This window comes from Atractosteus spatula, chromosome 4, assembly GCF_055471065.1.
Source record: "Atractosteus spatula isolate fAtrSpa1 chromosome 4, fAtrSpa1.hap1, whole genome shotgun sequence".
Taxonomy (NCBI): domain Eukaryota; kingdom Metazoa; phylum Chordata; class Actinopteri; order Semionotiformes; family Lepisosteidae; genus Atractosteus; species Atractosteus spatula.
In genome coordinates this window covers 48,443,202-48,449,143 of record NC_142709.1, presented here as the reverse complement: position 1 = coordinate 48,449,143, position 5,942 = coordinate 48,443,202, and positions in this window count along the sequence as shown.

The window sequence follows — 5,942 nt, the reverse complement described above, 5'->3', positions numbered from 1 at the left end:
TGTTATTTTGTCAGAAATGTTGCTTACCAGGGCAGCACAGTGGGGCAGTGGTTAGCATTATTGCCTTGCAGTGCTGGGGTTATGGGTTTAATTCCTATGGCACTATATGCTTGGCGTTTGTATGTTCTCCCCCAGATTAATTTGGGTTTCCTCTGCGTGATATGGTTTCTTCTCACAGGCAACAAAATACTTTTTGATATTTTTGGTTGGTTAATTTGCTACAGGGAAAATTGGCACTGGTGTGTGAGTGTCACTGCTTGTATCTGCGTGTGCCCTGTGATGGACTGGTGCCCTGTCCAGGGTGTATTCTGCCTTGCATCTGTTGCTTTCCACAATAGGCTCCAGCTCCCCCATGAGTCATGATTAGACAAAGCAGTTAGAAAATGGATGATACATGGATGTGGTTTTCCTCTTGTCTTTATTAACTGCACCGAGGATTCTGCATTTTAGATGGATGTAAGCTGAGGTGTCATCATGCATCACGGCCATTTATCTGATCCAAGTGAATGGTGATCGTACGAACACGTTCAAAGCCTCGATGTACTCAGGATGCTGTTCATTTTATTTGGGTCTTCCCATTAAACCGCTGCCCTACCTTTTTTCGTTCCATCTTAATTTCAGTTAAGATTCACAAAGAATAATGAAACCCAAGAATTAGATGCACTTGAGGATATTTGCTGTATATTTAGATGGAGTGACATTTGGCTTAACCTGCTTGGCGGGGACAGCCCCCTGGACTCTCCTGCAGAGGACTGAATCCAGTGGCAGTCGAGGTGTGTTAGAGGAGGGAAGTGTGAGGCGACATGTGAAAAGACAATGATTGTGGGTATGATATATATAGCTTTTGAGAAATGACATAGGGAATTATTATAATTTTGACCAGCTGAAATGAATGTGGCTTGTTTGTCATCATCCCGCCCAAAATTCATTTATGATTCTCCTTTCAGTTGAAGAAAGTGGTACTGAGTGTATTAAGTGAGAAAAGACAACTTTGTTGCTGTCTGTCTTTTCCCCTAAGACATACTGTAAATAACAATACCAGTTATTTTACCAAGAGGCCTTTCCTCGACAGACTGTGTTATTGTGTCTTAATAGACTCTGGAAACACTGACAGGACTATAAAATGAATCTAAATTAATTCAATAGCAAGAGCTAAATGCCTTGATAATAATTGATAATAATTAATTAAAGGAATAAACTAATTTCAGTTTAATTAACTTGGGAGATAGATATCTGTCACTCTAGCTACATCTTGAGGTCTATTTGTGTTCAGGGCTATTTTGATTAGATAGCTGTCATCCAGAGTTACTCCTGTATATAAAGGTTCTCCCCTTGAGGCTGAACAAAAACAAGTAATTATTTTGACAAGAATAAAATATAATTTTCTTCTCCCAGATCCCACTTTAATCAAAATGGCAATTCAAATCTTAAAATGGCAAATCTTAGAAACTTCCCAACTCCTCCCCCCCTTTAAGAACTGCAATAATTTGTAACTGATGGCACATTTTATTGGAATTGACCTGTATTTACGATATTTATATGTCTAAGTACTGTTTTTACATTATTACACATCAGATACTTTTGTTCATTTTTATATGCAATATTTTAATATAAGCTTAAATAGGGAACAGTTACACCAACAAATAGCATTGTAATAAATAGCATTCTGAAGTAGAAATATGTGTTATAAGTCCAATATCATGACCTGTACTGAATCCTTGACTCTTACTAATTCATTATTTTATAGTTATATATTTTTTTTGTGTTCCTATGCCTTTTATTTAAAATTAAAATATTCAAGGTTTCTATTCCTTAAGAAATAATTAAGAAAGTGTACAGTTGCCTCTGTACTGTAACAGAAGAGTTTACATTATTGTTTGAGCTCCACTGTGAAAAGGCAACCATACTGTAGGCCTGAGTTTGCCCAGGGTCTCCTCCTTGCTCGAGCAGAAACAGCGATAAACATGAGTGATGTGTTCTTGGCCTTTCAACTAAACTGAGTTTGAAGTGTTTCCCTCTTAACTGCTAGTGACATCCAGTATTCAAGCGGGGACATGTGATGTGGAAATGCCAAGCAGGATACCAAATTCTCCTGCTAATTCAGAGACACATGAGTGTGGATTGCCTGTTCACACCACCTGTCAATCAGCAGCAGGAGACTGACTCTACCGCCTGCAAGGCAACGAACAAAATTAGGCCTTATTGACAAATATGTGCCCTTCTGATCTGACAGCGCAACAGATATTAAGACATCTGAATTTTCCTAACTGTCTATTTTCAGAAATGACAGAGCATAGATAGGGTAAGTTTTAAATGTGAAACATGCTCTGAATGGCATTGTGCAGTGGGGGAATAAAGGCTTTAAAGTCTTTAGGCTATTTTAACTTTTACGAGTAATTTGCCATTTCTGCAAATGTTTCATAAGTCAAGTCGACATGCCCCCTTACAAAACTCTGCCCATAAAATGCAGAGTTATTATTCTTATTCTCTAAAAACTTTAATATAACTTTAATATACTCCAATTCATTGTCGCGGGGGAGCCAGAGCCTATCCCAACAAGCAACATCGCTGGGCACTCAGACACAGATACACACTCACACCAGGGCCAGTTTTCCCAGAAGTCAGTTAACCTACCAGTCGTCTTTCGACTGTGGGAGGAATCCAAAGTACCTGGAGGAAACCCATGTGAACCTGGGAACATGAGAAAAACATACAAATGCCACCCAGATAGCATCCCAGGTCCCCAGTTGAACCCAGTACCCCAACACTGCAAGGCAGCAATGCTAACCACTTTAGCACTGTTACACCCACCTTAATATAATAATACTGTACAGTTTTCTAGTGTTTTTTTTCTTTTGTAAAATGTATTATTCACAAGATTCCCAGGTTGCTGTTTAGATCATTTTTGGGATTACACTGTTTTAAATGTATTTATTAACTTAGAGTCTGTAGCAAAGTAATGCAAAGGTTACAATCTGGTTTTCATAATGTTAAAATGTATTTTAAATACAGTTGTGAAGCAGTAATTATCCAGTACGGCACAGTAGAATATACCATGTTAAATCACAGTCACTAATACCGCTTTCAGGAAGATTCTTAAATATTGCAAACCAATCACAAGTCAGGGCAAATTGTGTGACAGTCTGGGAATCAGACTGATGTCAACATTCAGAAGATGTTTAAAAAAAATACAAAACCCCCCCACTAAATTTCCTTGTTTTGTAGTTTAGAGCTGGACTAGATAAAAATATTGATCCATTCTCCATTGAGAAATTACAAATTGAATACTTGAAACCCAATTTCCACTAGGTAGAAGCAAAATGCCTTAGAATAAACTTATACTGGGTTGGTAATTTTGATTGGCAGGTAGGGTTTGACATTTTGAATTAATGCATTTCTTTAAGTTTGATTATAGCTTAACATACTAATAATTTTTAAGGGCACCAAATGCATTTACAGTATAGATACAGTATTATTCAAATTGTTTATTAAATGGTGGACACTCAGAAGAAGTTAACGAGGATGAACAAACATAATTGCAAATGTAACTTTTGCACAAAATGACCCACAATTACTTCTCTTCATGCTAGCTAAAAGCATAACTTTCAATTTAGAAGCTTTAAAAACTGGAAACAAATACAGCAGACTCACAAGGTAAGTGTGACTAGGCCAGTGAGTGGCCTAGTACAGTAAGCTCCAGTGGCTTAATTTGTTTGCTTTTGTCTGCAGTGGAAATTTTGAATGCCATTTTACCTTTCATTACCGTAAATCCATTTTTATCCATAATGTGTATGAGAAGACACTTTTTATGCTAACAGTCCTCATTACCTGGAACAAAAGGCAGTATATGGCTCCTCTGGGATTTTGCTAGATGTTGCATTTAGCAGTATTTGGATTGTAGGACTGAAACCCAGCTGGGAATTAAAAGCCTGTTTGTTCCATGAAATCCTTATAGAAAAGAAATCACTGAATAAATAGAAAGATCAACATGAACTAGATGCATTTTTCTTCAGTAAACAGACCTCAGAGTGAATGTCCAAAATGCTATAGCCAGCTTTCTGATCAATAGGACCTAAAACTGAATTGACACACACAAGATAGAATTTCAAAGTCAATAAAGTACCTGCCACACATTGGAGTATGTTTACATCCTGCTTGGAAAAAGATCCAGATTTTTATGCATCCCAGAAATTAAATATTCTGTTGTGAATTAAGTATTTTCATTTACTTCAGATTCCTATTATGGGAATGTTTCCTTTCAGTCCACACAGGGCGGTGCACATAATGGTTCGCAAATTAACCTTCTGCCAACAGGAGAGTTTGTGATTGGATACTGCCGAATTGCAGTTTCTAAGGATTTTTTTTCAACTAAACATGTTGTCAGCTCTTGTGAGCTTCATATAATCTTGGCAGGATAAGGATTAAATCAGGCATATTATAAAATATAAAGCTAAATGATGCCTGATCAGACTATTTTTCTAATTAAATAAAATATTGAATAAAATCAGACATCTGGACTAATCTACCAGTAGCATAACAAAAGTTTGTGAGCTGCTCCTCCCAGTTCAAATTAATAGTCATTGCAACGTACATGTTTGAGTGAAAATGCCAGGTCAGAAAAGCACTTCAAGGAAACTAGATGTATTCAAAACATCTGTATTCAGTATAACCCTTGTGTTTGTGGTGAAATGACTACTCTATTTTCCCACCACTCTTTGTTTGTATGAACCATCACTTTGCTTATTTTAACCTTCACATATTAGTCCATCAAAATATTGCTTATTTTGTATTGCATGCACATTTGTTGGTTTATCACTGTATTTTTAAAAGGATATAATGTGATAAAGATAATTATTTGGATAGAAAGTATTATACTCACATTTTTATTTTCACACTTGTCAAAGGATTTGATTTTAAAAGTTTGAAAACTTTTACATAAGAACCACTTTTGCTAAATTAGTGGAGAAAAACATTTAGATAAAAACAAACAGAAAGAGATGTAGGAATTTATGTTAGTAAAAAAAGTCTTTTGAAAAAGACAGAGGTGCATTTTCTGCTAAACAGCAACCTCATAGAATTATTAAATACATATTCTAACTATTGTATTCCAAAGTTATTGCCAAGTGTAATCTGAAGGTTCTAGCTAAGAAGACATACATTTCAGAGTCTCCATTGCTGATGTTCAAGAGTAATGACAGTTTGTGAAGTCTATTAAATATATATATATATTTTTTACAGCCTGTACACGGGTTGTAAGGCGTCTTGCACAGAAGCAATACATTTCCACCCAACACCTGGTAAGCAGTGCATGTTCTATGGCTGCCTGGACATCTGAGAAGTAGTGTTGTTTCAGACTCTTACGAGTCAGAAATCTGAACTTTTTTAGCTTTCTAAAAAACTTTTAGTTCATTTGTGCATCTTAAATTCCAGGAAAATATGCAAATGAATTCCAAAGTTAGGGAACAAAAACAAAGGAAGCAATAAATAAGGAAAATGAAAGAGATAACTGGTATTTAGCTAAAATAATCCTACCAGGATATGGGCTAGTTAGCTACTCAGATGAAATTATAAATAAGGAAGGCATGTTTCAGCTCACTGTACTAAGTTTGCTATTCTGTTTACATTCTACTTCAGCAGAAGTGTTAGCGGACCATCACATAATTAGCATCGTAATAGCATATCTCCTTACAAGGAAAACCAGTGTGACTCCTCAGTTTTTACCAGAAAAGAAGCTTTAGAAGCCAAGAACATCTCAAATCCAGCTGAAGCAAAGGGCAAAAGATAAAGTGGGGCTGCCTGTTTAAAGGGTTAGGATTTCAAAGGTGGTGAGTGCTACTTTATTTGTATTTATCTGTGCTTTGAGTATGTGTATAAAGTCGAATCACTTAATCTGCAAGACTTTCCCTTAGTTAATGTTAAGTAGACCTGAAATCTGTATTCAG